We start from the raw sequence: 18,086 nt of genomic DNA on the forward strand, positions 1-18,086 counted from the left end.
GGAAAGCATTACCCTGCTGACCAGTTTGTTTACACTTGATATTTGGAGACTGTCCTCCAGCCAAAAAAAAAAAAAAAAAAAAAAAAAAAACAACCTCCTGGGTTTTTGTACCAGCAGCTTATTTTAAAGTTACATTAAAAAAGTGAAACACAACTTTTTTAAGCTACTATTGTGGGTGATGTCTGGACCAGGCCAAAAAACCAAAAAACAAACAAACAAGCAAAAAAACTATCCATTATTGAAGGCGACAGCTAAATTAATTCATTGTTATGGCACAAAAGGCATCATAAATACCTTAACAGAGTTAAAACATAGCTGTCAGAATCTCCACTGCCTCTGTGTGCTAGTAAAATCCACTAATGCTGCTGAGGCTCCATGTTAGTGGGAAAGAAAGGGGCTACAACTGAAGGACAAGGCCTCCAGCTTCACTCAGGTGAAAGTCAGTCAAGCTTTTATTTGCATTTCCATCTTTTCTTCATCAGTCTCATCCACTGCAACTGCAAACGGCCAAACTCAATCAGTACCCCGTCTCAGTTTTTGGACACAAGGCCGGCAGCTGCTCCTCACATTGGAATGAGAAGTACGCATTTGTAGACACAATACAGCATTATCAAGGATGCTGTATTGTGGAAAATGTGTCGGCATTCTGGTGAGAGAGGCAGGGAAGAGAAATCTAGACATCATGGATATAAGGGTTGGAAACACGTGAACATAGCACGTTATAGAAGTGGAAGCAGCCGAGCTCATTAGATAGCTGAGGAGAAATGCAATAACTACAGAGAATGCGACAAGTCCGACTGTGGCACAATCATCCATCAGCTTGTCAGCACAGAGGGGCGACAAGGTGAGATAACGGAAAGAAACTTAAACTTGACATCGTGCTCACATGTGCAAAACTAGTTATCTTTATGTGGATGCTGAGAAAATGAAGAGGCAAAAAAAAAAAAAAAAAAAAAAATGCTGGCAATTTCCTTGAGCTCTTTAAACTCATTTGCAAGCGTAATCCAGATATACAAAAACGGCTTGCTAAATTCTGCATCCGCTCCTCCGCGATGATGCATGAGGGACTTTGTGTGCAATACTAGCAGACAAACGCAAGGACATATAAAAAAAAAAGGAGTCTGAGATTTGTGTGTGTTGGATCTGCAAGGGAACGAGCAATCGGCCTTGTGGATACAGCTGAGATGACAGCTGAGGCCGTTACCGAAACATAATCGAAGTTGTAGCACCTTTTGAGTCGGATTGAGATTTGATTATGCGTCTGTTATGGCTGGTGGGGTGTTCAAGCCATCCTCAGGAGCACCTTTCAAAATGCAATCTACGTGCACTGTCACTCTCATGGACTGGATCTAGTCCCGGCAGCTGTGGCGGGGACATCGGCTGATGCATCACCTTTCTTCACCACCATCAACTAAGTCAATGGACCACACATTTCCTAGATGCACAGACAAAAGACCCGTTTCCACCAAAATGTTCCTGGTAGGCCCTGTAAAGGTTCAGGAACTCTCTCCTTCGGGTGGTTCCGGCGGGGGAGACACGTGACAACGGTCCCGGCCCCGTAAAATTACCCCGAAGTTCCTGCGGTGGAAACGGTACCCTGATTGGAGACCACTGGATCTGGAGTGAGGATGTGATAATAAATGGAAAGTAAAGTGTTCACTCTTCACGATGTAGTCCTTGAAGCACCATCAGTATGTGCAGAGGAGGCAGGACAGAGTCGTTCTTACAGCAGATGCAAGCAAAGAAATTCATATTTCCCCTGGCACTCTTTAGAGGTCTGTTGAACAAATCAGCCAACCAAAGGCCTACAGTCCATCAACGTACCAGTGACAGACACAGTGGATTTGATTTAAAATCTTAAACAATCGCTGACAGACATCTGCTCCAGAGACAGCTGTAACAGTGACTTCCTGAAAACGCTGGCAATGACGAATGAGATTATGCGGGATAGTAATATTGACAGTTGGGGTACATCTCTGCCCTCCCGCTCATGAAAGCTCCCAAGTCAGTTTGAGGAAAGTATTGTTACATCCTCAATGGGAAAATCAGGGAGGGTCAGGAGTGACAATGACTTGGGAGCGATATTAAACCAGCTATGAGACCGCCAGCTTAATGAATTCACTGCCAGGTTCCACAATGACTCGTACGGCCTGATGAAATCAGCAGCCACTTCATTGGCAACCTCTTGTAACTTGACCGACTTGAGAAAAAGTCTGAATGATGGAGGGAAGCTTGTCCATGTCAGCGTAACGGAGTCAGGGCTTCCAGTGTTTCTCAGGAGGAGAGGGCCAGAGGAGGAACTTTTAGAAGTCTTATGGATGTGATGGACATATGCAATGAGGAAGTCTTCCCTCATGGTCATTGCTTCTGAACTGATTACTCCACTAGTGACATCTGGCACAGTTGAGCGTGTCTTCTCCGGCGTTAAGAGAATAAAAACTCCCAGTAGGCGCTCTGGGCTCGCCGCTCGCCTCGGCTCGCTCTGTCCGTTAACATTTGAGAGAGATCTTACAGCAGCCCTCGACGATGATGAAATTATTAACATATTCAAAGGCAAACCCCGCCGACTCTTCCTGTAGGGAGAAACACAGACAGATGCAAGATGAGAAACCCAGATGAGACCTGTCATATGCACTTCTAATTTAGGAAACGCCCCCGTGGGTCGTATTAGAGGGATGGTGATATTGTTTGGAAGGAATTTTGGAAACTTTAGGTCTGTTACCATCTGACACCTGACACCTACAATGTGATTAATAACGTAATTTAGCAATTGTTTTTAAGTAGTTACCTTCACAGACCTTTACTGCAGTAAACTTAAAGTATATTTTTATCTATGAGCAGCAACTAGTGTGCAATTCAAAAAAGATTTATATGTCTTAGAAAGCCATGCTGACAGTGGAATTTGATGCAGGATGTGGTTTTGCATTTAGTTTCAGAGTGAGGTAGGTCACATCTAATTATAATGTGCTTGTTTGAAGTAGGTCTATTATTAGTTTACTTTTAATATGTAATCTATTAGTTGTTGAGACTAGATTGGCACATGCATTGGATTATTTTTTTTCTGAATCAATATAAACTTGTATTTATATTTTAAAACTGCATAATTCTGACCACTAGAGGGTGTTGAGGGCTCCATTTGTAGATAAACACAGTCATTCCTGCTCCTAGGTTCATGACAGCTTGGTTGTACGAAACTGAAAATAAAGGTGAAAAAATCCATTTTTTTTTTTTTTTTTGTAAGGAGATGAGGGATGCATTTCACTTTATCAGGCTCTTGTTGGATTGCCGGGATTATTTTTTTCTCTGAGCTCCAAATTGAAAATGTGACGCTGCAGACTTTCAGCTACAAGGTAAGCTGCTTTAAAGGAACCTTTTCTGTCACCGCCGTGCTGATTGCAGCGACGGAGGCACTTACACGATTGATCTGAAATTTGGATGCATTTATCTGGAAAATGTGAGGTTTCAGAGAGGGTTTGAAAGGAGCTGCAGCAGTGAGGAGGTGAAGTGGAGGGTGGAGGAAGAGCATATTGAGGCTGACACAGAAATTCAGAAAGTCATAACCAAGAAATAACCCCAGGCTGGCTGAAAATTGTACAGTGGATGGACGACCCAAAGTAATGACTCTCACATGGCATGGTGTCATGTAACTTTAGGTTTTAAATTAATAGGGCAAATGGTCTATCCGGTTTTATTCCTGTATACTCCTACTATAAGTTAATAACTTAAGTATTCTGTAGTATCACACCTTTTGCAAAATTGTAAAAAGTATTCAAGCCGAATTCCATAATTTAATAATGACTATGACTTCCAGTGTGATATAAAAATTAAAACAGAGTTTGTCAGACCAAATCCAATCCATAACTTTAAAGGTTTACACATGTTGCTCAATCCCAGCAGAAACAACACTTCCAGTTGTATTGACTATATCATACTGATTTGCCCCAGTAGAAAAATAGTTCCCCCGTTGTCACAGTAATTCACTGGAAACAGCTAATCAAGATCTATTGAGGGGAATCCACATCAGAACAGAGGAGCTCTCCTCTGATTGGTGGCTGGCAGTAGGAACTGGCTGTTAGAAAATCAATACATTCCAATTAAGTGACCTTCACTCCCAGTGAATAGTGATGTCCCATGGCATGTTCCATCATGTATTGTTTTCAGCCGCACTTCTCTTATTTGTCAGCTGGTTGTTGTGATTTATATTATTTTACATTGTGCTCCTATGGGGAAAAAAAATAATGCAATGAGAATAAAATAAATTTGGATGAACTGACGGATGAGTTGACACCCAAAGTGTACATTCTGAAGGTCAGCGTGCTCAGTTGTAATGTGAAAACAGCGAAAATGTGACACGGACCGGAAAACCCCGACAAGCAAAACACAGAGGAGCACAATGAATTCCCAGCAAATAAAGCAAATAAAAACAGCCGGTGAGAGCGCACAACCGCCTGCCAAAAACACCATCAGCTACAATATGAGCTCGGCGAAACGGCGATGCCACAAGGACGCAATCAGTTTCAAGAGCCCGGCTCGGTTGGAATTGACAGAGTTGGCATTTCATTCAGTCGACTGCACACAAACAACACGGTACGTACACATGGCACCCCCACCATCAACAGCGACCCCCATCAACCCCCACCATCACCGAGGAAATTGGAGGCAGCTAGCTCCCTGAAGCCCGGTACGCAGAGTCAATTACGTTATTGGGTTAGCAGCTGTAATGGCCTCAGAAGGGCAATAGAAATTAGGTGCTGCACTTACACCGAGGTGGGCCAGGACAATCGGTAAATGATTGCAGCATTAGCTTACCCACCTCCCCCCTCCACCTATGGGGCCCACTCATAAAACACATGGAAAAAAAAAATGCGCCCATTCTCACACCGCACAAATGAATGAATGAACTGTACGCCGTGTCCATTAACGTCAAAGCCTGACATACATGTTTCAGGGTTCGCCTATACAGTCTGCACAAAAGGGCCTTTGAGCCATTCTTTTCAACATTAAGTGGATGTATGCATTATTTATGAATAGCAGAGGTTGGTGTTTAATACCCATAAATAATTACACTTGCACAAAACTGTATTTTACAATCTATTTGGAGGAGGTGTGTGTGTGTGTGTGTGTACTCTTCCTCTGTCTCCGATGCTGACCAAAGAGATGATAGTGGAGATCAGATTGCCTGTCCCGAGGCAATTTGCCCACGAGGATTACTTAAAAGATGGTCTCGGCAGAGAAGATGCGCTTTTTTTTTTTCTTTCTTTCAGCTGTCTGCAGACTGTGGACCATCTGTGGCGAGCGTCCCTTCTCAAACATTGGCACACAGTGCATAAATGTATGAAAACACTGAGCTGAACATGATAAAAACTTACACAGATGTCAAAGTAGGTTCATCTCAACTCTTTATATAAGCATATAATAGTCAGAGAGAGAGAGAGAGACGCAAGCATAAGTGGTTATTCATAGCATGTCTTTTACCACAAAGCAGTCTTGATAGGAAAATAACAGGTGATTGTAATAAATTAACATGATTATAATCAAAGGCTCAGCCATAGCCAGTGAGATATGGATAGAGGTAGGAAATGCATGTGACATCATGGGAAAACTATGCACGGCAGAGCAGCCCCCATAACACACATTGTGCAGCGGCTTATTAGTTCAGTCATCTAAGCTAATAATATATAATTCCAATTTTCAACTGAACTGAAATTGAACCGAGACACGGAAATGAGAGGACTCAATCAGAAAGCAGATTATAGGGCATAAAAGCCTCCCGCAGAGTACATAAGTGTTTGATATCAGAACGTCTTCAATGCTCCTTTTCTCTTTTTTTTGTGAATCAATGATTGCGCTTGTCTCTCTTCTTTTTTTTTTTTTTTTTTTTTTTTACGACTGGAGCTCAACAATGCACACGCAGCCAAAATGTCCGCGACTATGCTGATTTATTTGTGGCTCGTTCATTTCATCAGGGATATAAAAACAAAACTGCTTGTCCAAAGTGCCAGAGGACAATTTGACAATTTGTAAAAGCTACATCCATCTTCAAGACAAATTATTGAACCTAGATGCTTGAGGAAATTACCAAACACATTCATTTCTGTCAAGCAAAGCCACTATGGACAAGGGGGGCACATTGCTTATATTTGCCAATAATCAATTTTTAATGAGAACATTTTTTTTTTTTTTTTTTTGGGTTGAAAACAAAATGAATCCATTCTCTGTGGTAGCAAACTTCTTGGGTATCAATAAGTGAATCATATAACATAAAGCATTTGTTTTCCTTACTTATTGCTTTGCACTGTGAAATGGGAACACAAAATCACACTGCAAACAGCCAAAGGATTCATCTTCTCTGTTATGTGTTAATGACGGGCTGTTTAAGGCACTGCAGCCTTGTTGGGAAACTTGCAGTGGTGTGTAGTTATAAGTATTGGGTACATGTATTAGCTTTAATTAATCAAAGTGACTTTCCTTGACACGTTGTGTTGACATCACTCAAGCTCAAGGGTTTTACAGATTTTCATGAATGAGCCTCCTCAGATAGCGCCGACCCTCATATTTACTATTTATTTGAAAAGAAACAGAGGACATAACCATTTCCAATTATGTATCAGCCGCTGTCCAAATGAGGTCAAACAGTACCAGAGACATTTTTTACTGTAAGTCTTGTTTTTGCACCTGAGCACTCTTAGAAACTGGTGTCACCTGTGAGCTCTGCTAATTGAAGAAAGATTAATTTTACCTTGGCCGCTGCAAATACGTGGATTTAACTGAGTGGATGGTGTCTGTTAAAAAGTGCAAGAGCTTAAGTTAACACCAGTAAACACATGGCTACACCAGGCTGACTACTATTTGTATTACATGAAGTTATGAACTCCATTTTTTAAAATACCAATTGCCTCAAATTTGGTGTTACTATTTTCCAGCAATTAATTGTGGCTTAAGGTTAACACCAATCCTGAGGTACCCAAGCCATTTTTATGTAGGAATTTGCTGTATTTAATTCATTTTGTATGTACTTCTTTACCATGTCAGAAGAGCTGGTTGGAATTGGTTAAAGACAACAACGCAAGACATATCAGCGATCTCAGTGTTACATAAAAAGGTGCGTAAAACAGTGTGTGTGTGTGTGTGTGTGTGTGTGTGTGTGTGTGTGTGTGGGATTTCATCTAAGAAACAAGCAGAGCAGACTGTGCTTCTCCTGGTTTGAAAAGGCTGCAGCTCCCTGTCCCCTCTGTGAACCTGGGAGAATATAAAGTGAGAATACATCGCGAAAAGGTTTTGCACTTAAGAAACAGCCACACACACACACCTCTGGTCTGTGTTTGACGTTACCTCATGCAGCCTGTTAGTTCGCAATGAATCACAGGTTGAAGCACAGAATTCAGTGAGTACTCGCAACAATGTGGTTATTCATTAAGGATGTATTTTCTTTCTATTTTGCTAAATGTCTGAAATCATGGTGGTCTTTTTAGGTGCATGTGTCCCATGCGGTGCTTTGATGGTGCTGCCATGGAAAAGAAATACACTTACTTTGATGGCGATGGTTTTTTCTGCTGCTCGTAGGAAACATATGTTGTTCCTACTGCCGTTGCCCTCAGCACCCCGACTGTGCAAGAGTAATGGATGATGGTGACATCTCTGCTGTATATGAAAAGACCCGAGGCCAAGAAATGAAGGGTCACTAAAAGTTTGGGTGGCGTCGGGGAGGCATGGCTCCCTGATCCGCGATTCCAAATTGAGGCTTATTTCTTCCCGTGGAGATAAAATTGCGTGACTTGGCAACTACAGCTATTTTTCACCTCGACCTCTCCGTCTGGCCTCCCCCTGTGAGCTGCAGCCACGTTAGGACACACAATAAATACATAAACAAATAAAAGACGACATGCTTTCACTATGTGTTAAATGCCGTGCACAATCGGAGCTGATGAAATGACTTGTTTAGTAGAAATCTCCGGTTTTGGAGGGATTCATTTGAATGATTTAAGCCCAACTTGGTGACATATCAAGGATACCAGTGTTGCCTAATGTGCTTGTGATTTTTGCAAAGACTCAGCGTCCATTAAGTGTGCACTGAATTTCACTGGGATCTGCAAAGAGCATCAAAAGGCAACTGTCAAACACTCAATATTTACAGAAGATTATATCCTCGCAAATGTGCCCACTTTGTGAGCAAACATTTAAGATAACAAAAAAAAAAAAAAAAACTTTATCTTATTCAGTAATGACCTACTTGCATGCCAGAGATCATTTTGTCAGAGTCGGTGTTTCGCTTCAAACGGTGGATATCTCATTTTGCGGTGAATCTCTTCAATCACAAATCTGATGTTTTATTATAGCTGCAGCTCGGCCCTACATCGACCAAAGGAGCGGAGTGCTGATTTAGAGTCACAGTGGAGGCCCCCTTACCCACCTAAGCCATCAGGATCCCGCAGAGAAAAACGGTTCCTATTTCAGCACTACCACTTTAAGATAAATATCACCTCTTATTCTGACGAGTCATCATTGCGGCGCCATCGGACTGCCTTTTATCAGGGAGATGCAATACACAAACAGCCATTTTTCACGAGAGAACTTTATGACAATCTGACAGAGAGGATATTTCAGAGGTTAACCGGGGTTTTAAGAGTTACCTCCACCACACAGCCCGGCTATGAAAGTGCTCCTAGTTGTTTTAGCCTGTTTAGTCTTTGATGTGCAAGCCTCCAACTGCAAGTCTGTGAAAATGTCCGGGGCTAGGGAAAAAAAAAAAAAAAAAAAAAAAAATGTCTGGACTCTGGCATACAAACATACCCGAGGGACGCCTTGCTCACTTTGTTTAGGAGGGAAATGTTTCCTTGCAACCAAACAAGCATAAACACTCCCTCTCTATCTCTCCCTCTCTCGCTCTCAAACACACACACACACACACACACACATGACTCAGTGGGTACCTGCTTGTGATTGATTCGTCCGTGGGGATTTCAGTCCCACTGACGGTGCCTGATCAGGAAACACACGTGGGCAGGTTAATGACGTGACCTCGCCGTGACCCCTTCCTCTGGGGGGTTTATGCGTACCATCAACGCAGTTAAAACTCGCTGAGTCAGGATCCATGTATGTGTGTGTGTGTGTGTGTGTGTATGCGTCAGAGCACAGATTTTGTTTGCCTGTGTGGTTTGCGTGCACGCATGTAGGTACATTTGCGTATTGCCTCTATGTATGTATGTGCACGTGCATGTGGGGTTTGCAAATGTGCATAAGTGTGCATGCATATTCATATTCAGCTTGTGTTTATCTTGTGTGTGTGAATGCCTGTATATGTGTCTCTACTCTGCCACAGAGCTTTGGCAGAAGGCCTGATGCGTCATTCATCTCTTCCTTGTGGACAAGCGGGAGCCTGGAACATTTGCATGCTCTTTCGGTCACTAGAGGCCCGGGCACTGAGCGTTTCATGCCGCCGGCATGACTGGCTAAATTCAAATGTCTGTTTTCATTTCAAATGTCCACAGTCACAGGAAATGTCCCGGAAATAAAAAATACATTGATTTCTTGAAGTCTGTTTGTGTGCTTTCTCTCCAAATAACTGTTGTCACTTTTTATCATCGCAGACATCCACACCCTGTCCTCAATTACCACATTTTTCCATCCCTGCTTCCATCCGTGTTGCGCAGACAATGCAAATGGTACCTTCATCTCCTTAAAGGCTATTTTTTTCCACTCTCACTTGGATTGACGCAATTGCCACGCAAAGCGGGCATGAAATGATAGCGTGACAGCAAGAAAGGCAATGCAGATAAAGAGTAAGGATGACACTCCATTTGCGGTTCAGTCTTTCAACTTTTGAATTGGAAGCTACAAAGTGCACTTTAAAATCATTTACTCTGGAGCATTGAGCGGGCCGGCAGGCTGAGGCCTACCCGGTGTATTCATACACTTGCAGCACTTGGAGGTCAAATATAGCGCTGATTGTCCTCGACGACGTCCTCCCTCTGTTATCGGAATGAATCATATGTTCCATGACAACAGCTGCAGGAATGCCACTATTTTTGAACCTTTATTTATCCAGGGAGGGGTTACCGAGGATGCATACTCTGTCTCAGTGCCGCCGTGCCTCAAATTCATGCAGTTGGACATGCTCACACCTGAGAGCCGCCTGGCACAACCACAGTCCTCCACTGCTGGCCACTGAGCGGCTCCACAGGAGTAATTGAGGGCTGAGAGCCTTGCCCAAGGGCATCTCAATTGGAGTTGTTGATGGAGTGGAGTGTTTGTCGCTTTTTTTTTTTTTTTTCCCTGACCAGACATTCCCAGCCACTCTGGGGATTCATTTAAATTGATAACAGTGTTGGGCAATATGCGCGGATAATTTTGTCTGGAGCGGTTTGTTTATTCATTCGTTTATATTTTGCGATCCACACTGATTTCGCTGCATTTTCCAATCCCCATCCCTGCCTAGCCACACGGCCTGCCATGCCTGTTTCCTCCAGGAGTTGGTTGACTAAAAATGACTTGATATCATAATGAAAGTCAGCATGACAACATGGATTTTTGACCTTACTATACCTTACTTAATTATTTCCATTTTGGCATTTACATCCTTCAGAGCAGCTTTGTTTTATTGGCTTTAGCACCTCCTAGTGAACAACAGAGCTCCCCATATGGTAATACTGGAACTGGGCTCAATTCATTTTAATGTTGTCCAGGAAGAAGAGAAAAAAATAAAACAGCAATTAAAAAATAAGTGTTTTACATATACGCAAAATGGTCTTTTCTGAATTGAATTGACAGTGAATGCTCCATCTTTAATCAGTGAATTATCATTTGATTTTATATTCTGAATCTGCTAGAAGCCACACCTGATCCCTGCAACTCTCTTTAATGTGATACATAAAGAAACAGCAGCGGGTCAAATAAAACTGGCAGACTGCACCGGTTGACCTTGAGCGTGTGAGAAAGCATATCTGTGTGTCTGCATGAACATTACTGCCGACGCATAACCCTCATAAAAAAAAAAAAAGAAAACACCACAGACCGGCTCGATATCAGACGCATCTCGTACAGCAAAGTGGACATGCCACGTAAGGTCATCCTTCCTCACTCAAGATGAAAAGTGTTGTGCAGCCGGGGCTCGCACAACAGTCACGACATTAATAAAACATAACAATATAACGCAAAATGCATACAGAATAAATGCAGCCGCTTTACGAGAAGTTGCACTTTTCACTGTTTGAATAGTGCCTCCGAGCTGGCACTCGAGTCAAGATTGCATTGCGTGCAGGACATGCATTCACACACCACTGTCTCTCCCTCTCCAAAACACACACACACACACACTGACCGACTGTCTATCTGCATCACACACCGAGGGTCTCTGTTCCGACCGGTGTGCCGCAGTAGCAGGCTGTCAGCTGCCACGAGCTCTTCATTAGACACAGCGGTTTCACAGCCATAGCCGGCCAGATGTAATAGAAATTATAGAATGGTAGTTGAATTACGCCTTTCCCTCCACAAGGCCTCGGCTGAACGGGCGGTAAGAGATACTGGGACCATCCCAAGCCATCAACGGCGCGGCGTAAATTGATTTCAGGCTTTTTTTTTAAATTAGCAGACGAGCAGGTGAAGCGCTGATATTTGGTTGGGACTCTTAAGTTGGAAAACTCATTGAAATTGTCACACGCTATTAGTCAATACCTGGGCGAGGAGACTGAAACCGCTGTTGACAGACGGAGCCCTCGCTGGCGCTGATTAACTTTGCAAGGCGTGTTGTACATTGTTATGTTCAAGATGGGACCAAGTTATCGGAGCAAGATTGAGCCTATTTTTAGCTTGTAATCCCACTAGATTTTGGTCATAATTTGGTTATAGTGATGTATACATTTCTTGGAGGTAGAGCTGCCATGAGGGCTGAAATAATGTCATTGGTTAAGTTAAACCTCAGTGGGTGGAGCCAAATAATCACCCAATGGTAAGTGAAAAGAATAAGAGAGGTAGCTAATATTATGAAGCCTAGCACTTAGGATTAACTGAAAAAAAAAAAAAAAAAAAAAAAAAGTCTATTATGTTAGAATTAGTAATCATATTAGGCTAGTCTTTTAAATATCCATACTATCCTATTACTAACCACTTTTTCTGGTTAGACAGCATGCTGATTTTCCATAAAGGATAATAATGACAGCCATGAAAGGGCTAAAGGGTAAATGTTATATCTGATATGCAATGCATATGGAGTGTTTTGAGCTACTATATGTGTTAAAATGTCAATATCTTTATGAAATTTAAAATTGTAAGCTTTCAGTAAAGCGCAGAGGTTGAAGTAACTAATTACATTTACTCTTGTTACTCTAATTGAGTAGCCTTTTTGTGTACTTGTACTTTTGTGAGTATTTTAAAAAAAAGTCAGTCATTTTACTTTTTTTTTTACTTTAAGCACATTTTTGCTTGAGTGTTGTACTTCACTACATTTTAAATCATGTCCATTGGAGAATAATTGTGGAACCTTTCACAATAAAAGCTCAGTCAGCAACAATGAGAAGAGGAACCAAATTTCACAATAAAAGCTGCACGATGAAAAACGGCAAGGACCTTTTAGACTCCGCTGGCAAAAATTAGAAGTAAGTTTGGAAAAAAGAGAGGATAATGTTAGTGTGTGGAGACACATGCAGACTCTTTTGCGTAATGCCCCTTTAAAAGAATGTAGTTTGAATTGTGTGCTCTCCTCCTTTTCTAACTGCATGGAAAAGACGACAGCTAACACAGTTACTGTACTTCGAAGCTTTCCTAGTTCTCCAGTGAGGATAAGTTTCCACTTTACCTCTTTGGGACTCTCAAACTCTCAAACGATTATTTCCAAAGTACTGATTACACAGAGGGCGAGCGAAAAATAACGTACAGTACTTTTGTGCCAGAGCATGGACTTGACACTAGCCAGTGAATTCTCATAGTCAGCATAATCTTTAACCGGCAAGGCAAATTGGGGGGCCTTGGATTGAGCACTTGGGGGGGATTAGGAGCAAGTGTTCTGCTTATTAGGCAGTCACTCTTGGCCAATCTAAAGTTAACATGACTTTCATTATATGCCCCTTCCTCTGTGAAGGTGGGACATCCCTGCTCGATGAAGATTTATCTCCACACGTCTCTTGGAAATGTAAGAATCTAATAGATATTCATGGTTGGGCTCTTTTTAATCTAGGAGGAGTAGAAACATCTGCGGTGAATTTTGGTTGAATAAGACTTTCAATTTGTCATACACATAAGAGCGCAGGCAGTAAAAGGGTCTCTTCCTGGGAGCAAAGTTGGATGTAAGGGTATTCAAGCGCATACATGACACTCCATCTGACTGACAGAACAATACTGATCGTAATTCTTTGGTGATCACAACCTAAAAGGGCGATTTTTTTTATTTATTTATTTTTTTTTTAAGGGGAGAACAGAAAAAGTTTGCCGTGCATATCTCATCACAGTGACAGCGATGATGACTTTGGATCTCCGGCACTGGCAAATGTAATATCAAGCGATGGCACATGTTTATCCAGTCACTTGTTACAGCCCCAGCGGAAAGATAAAGCCAAGGACTTGGCTCAAACACAGATGCTCATTGCTATCAAATGAATCCACAGTATGTATCATTTATACGACGGGAAAGGATACAGCAGCGTCGCCACAGCGAGGCAGTTTCGTCAACTTTTCATCCTGTGACTCATGTGCTTGCATTGGTTTCTTATAGTGACAACAGCAATTCAGAATATTCACAAAGGACAGTAAAGGAAACAATTTCTACTATAGCACTTGATTGTAAAAGACTATAAAAAAAAAGATATCACCATTACCATCAACAGAAAAGAATCCACATAAAAATGAAAAGCAGCGGTGAAATTGCACAATCCAGGAAATGAATACAAATTACATGCAACAGTGTTTGTCAAAAGAAAATATATATATATATATTAGCAATTTTTTCTGTCCCATCAGTTCATCAGTAAACATCACCCAGTGCTGTTTTCTGTCCAAAGCTAATGACGATACCACTGCTCCTGTAAATAGAAACCTATCACATGTAGATGAATGACATATTGTCCTGGAATTATCTATATGTGGTTTATTCATGCCACTGCGCCATCTGCTCACTTTACTTTCTCAGTATGATAGAATAACATTATTGCAATAAAAATAATCATAATAAACATGCCTTTCAAGGAAGCTGGGCAATATAAATCTGTGTTTTTGTCTAGAAAATAGCACACAATCTACACTGGACACAGACAGCAGCTGATGTAGCCTCTGTATTTACAACCCTACTACAAAATAAAAGACCAGCATTCTGTTTGCAAACATTTCTGTCCGTTCTTACACGCGACTGTCACCTTTAGGCTGCACGGGAAATCACATGAGGTGAGGTCAAACTCTCAAGAAAAAGAAGGCCAAGCTCTATTAGTCCCATTATTAAAATACACAGATTGCTTCCTTCCCATAATAGGAATCTCACACATCTTTCACTGGCGAGGCATATAAATGTGTATTAAGCTTGGCACTAGGTCGGGAAGAATTAGTTTCATTTGCATTATTCATCGACCTAGCAGGCAGACACATCTATCAAGGCTTGGGTGACTTGCCGTTGCAGAATTTTAAATATTACCTGTTAAGATATACACAGGGTATTTACTGAGGCAATTTGCTCCGAGAGCATTTTGTAGAGTGGCCACAACGGTATATATGCACGCGGGACTTTGGGCTGCAGACAACAACCTGATGTGCTAATAATTGGTTTGATTTCTGAACTGCGGCTGAAGTTTGCTGAAAAAACAAACCAAAAAAAAAAGAAAAAAAAAGAGCTGAGTCCATTAAAATTAAGCGCACTGAGTTCTCCCAGGACAACAAAATGGGCAGCGTTGATAAGACTGGCACGCTGCCACCGAATACACTGGTATGGTGTTGCAAACGCAGCATAGATGGCTAATCAATAGCGCGCAGTTCGCTTTCCGATAATCACATCAGTTAGGGTTGATTACTGTCATCAACACTAATTAAGCAAGCTGAGAGTACATCCATCCATATGTAGTTGGGTTGGGTGACACGTTGTGGTCAGTCAACAATTAACTCAAACCGCAAGCCACAATTATAGAATTTCAACGTCAAGGTTTTTATTTTTATGCCAATTAAGACGCTGTTGAAATTTGACGTGGTGTTTTCTATGATGTGTCGTGCTGAGGTTTAATTTTGCCTGCGACTTGCTGAGAAAAAAATGTGAGTTATGCTCCACCGCTGTATACACACATGGGCTCTTTGTGCAGCATTAAAGCGTATGGGGCGATAGGTGAAGCACATTCAGATCCAGAAACAAAGAGAATTCAGCTCGAATTAAAGCTCAAGGATCGAAAACAGTGTTTCTGGGGTGAATGCTTTTTTTTCAAAAGCGTGACAACGGTGTCAGAATGTAACGTTACATAATGAAACGCCGTCAGAAGATGTTCTGATGAATCCATTCCTGCTATTGTGTTTGTTCCTAAAAAAAAAAAAGTCGACAACAAAGTTTAATCAAAAGTGCGTACGGGATTAAAGCCGCAAATGAAACTTCAGTGCAGTTCAGATCAATGCCATTAGCGTATGACATCAATTAAGTGCTCACGTTTACCTGTGATGTTTTTTGCTGCGCGGACATCAAAAAGGATAAGAGGTGTCAAAGATGTAACATCGGGCCTCACGTCCAGCTTTCTCTGCATGCAGCGGCTGCTCGCTGCTGCGTTCACCTTCTCCTTTCACCTTTAAGTTTTAGTTTCATTGCTTCATGTGGATGGAAACGAGAGGACAGGCGACTGCAGTGCAGCTCTAATCCATCATTTTAACTGAGCATCATGTAGGCTACATTTGTTTGCTATGTTGATTGAATGTCCACAGAACTTCCTAATGAAATCATTTTTTTTTTTGGTTTGTTTGTTTCTTTAGTTTCTAAATTGCTCCTCTGTCTGACAGGAGTCAACATCTGGACTATCTCCTTGCTTTCTCCTTAGTTGTTTTTCAGCCCAAAACTGCGCTGCCACTCAAGACAGATTGCATCAGAGCCTCCATATTAGCAGAAAGAACAATAGTGTATAGGGGAAGGTGGGATGGTAATGAGTTCTGGATCACCAACCACATAAACAATACCCTTAACAGATGGGCACCAACAAGTAGCAGCTGCAGAGGCAGTGGAGTGAGGAAGAGACTTGTCGTTGGAGAGGACTAAATAAAACCCACTTGTGTAGGGTTTGGTCTTGCAGGGGACAGTAGCAGCGGTGACATCCTCTGAGGGAAGCCAACCTGTGGCCGGCGATGCAGGGCGGCAGGTGGAATGAGGACGGCGGCAGACATTGTTTCGCCCCCACGAGGATGGCAGCTCCACTTTGATCCAATGCATGATTCATTACAGGCTCACTTGACCAAGGACGGCCAAGGAGATACCATACAAAAAGTTTTCATCAAATTTCATGAAAGTAATACCTGAATAATACCTGAATACCAGAGGAGGACGGGAGTTTAAAGGGATGCTGAACCCGGTTGAAAACGGGGATTTTTGTATTTAGCATTACTTTTGAGGACTATACTCAACAAATGGGATGGAAATGGAGTTTTAGCTGCTGCATTTTCTATAGTAATTCATTCTAGCAAGGCTAAATGGGCATTTCCCTTGATTAACATTATTATTAGTGAAGACCAACCAATTGAATTAAAGTATCTTGCTTGTTGGATGGTCTCTACAGATTCCCACCAAAGACATTTCCATACATAACACAGTTGTAAAGTGTATTTCGGTGGCTTTTAGTAGTAGAGATGATGTTCCGTTCTTTTGCTCCACCATTACATGTGAAAGAAACTTTTTATTCTGTGCAAATGTGCTTGTTTGCGTCAGGAGAAATCAACCGGCAGGCCTCTCTTTCAGATTCTCCCAGTTTCGGGATGATTCGGACGCCCAGCCATGACAATAAAAGGCATTCACTGTCACTGAAAAAGCTGCATGTTGGAGTTCACCATTCCTTCCAGTGTTTTTTTCTGGAAACGTCTTCTGAAATGCACCTAAGAAAGGCCCTACAGAAACATGTTGTCAATATTATGGACTCCCCCCCTCACTGATCATTGACATATTTCACAATAACTGCCAATAGTGATGAAGCTTAAAGACACAGTTGTCCCCCCGCGGTACCACTGATTGATTTTATTTTCTTTTCTTCAATTTGACGTCTTCGGCTGCACTCGGAGCCTTTGGTGCATTCACAATGCAAGAATGAATCGCTCGAGAATCTACTTCTTTTTTTCTCCCCTTTCCTTTTTTTTCCAATAAAAGTATTTTAGATGTCACAAAAATAGACAACCAGGAAACAAAAAAAGATGTTACATTGGTTGCGGCCTTCACAACAGACCAATGACAAACAATTGTGCGCTGGGAAAATATGTATTCATGAGTCATCCTGAGGCTCAAAACAATTGATAACCCTTCTCATGATTCGCTAGTTTGTTCAGAGCAAAACAAACCAGCAATTTTATGATATCTATTCAAATATCTGTCCAAGTGAAAAATCTTTTTATCCCTTCCTCAAATGTTTAACACTGTTCTCTCACACCATTTGTCACTGCCCTGAATAATTTATCAACTAATGCAGTTATCTCATCGGCTGAATCTAATCGTCTCCATCCTCCAAGTGACCTTCAGAGGAGGGGAGCATTCCAGAGGAACACGAAACTTTTGCAGGCTTGCGACTCGGCCAGACCCCGGCCTTCTTGCACGTAATTATCCCGATACAGTGTGGAAAGTGATTGAAAATGCATTTGTCTGATCTATGCTTTTTAGCCGCCACATAAACAGCCAGCAGCATAAACAGAAAAAAGTGCCAGACGCACAGATTGCAAAGGTCCCTTTGATTAAGGTGGCAGATTACTCTCAATAAACAGTCATTAAAAATAATACCCCACTGGCTTTGAAATGCCCAAAAGGAAAATCCTGTGCAGAGAATACAAACCACTCGGGCACAGCCTTGTTTTGATACTGTCGGTTTGATATCTTTGCCTGCGTGCCCACCTGCCGGGTGAAGTATTTGGGCGCACGGAGACAAAAAGCAGCCTGTGAAACACTTAAGTGA

This window comes from Myripristis murdjan, chromosome 2 (assembly GCF_902150065.1).
Source record: "Myripristis murdjan chromosome 2, fMyrMur1.1, whole genome shotgun sequence".
In the NCBI taxonomy this organism is placed as follows: domain Eukaryota; kingdom Metazoa; phylum Chordata; class Actinopteri; order Holocentriformes; family Holocentridae; genus Myripristis; species Myripristis murdjan.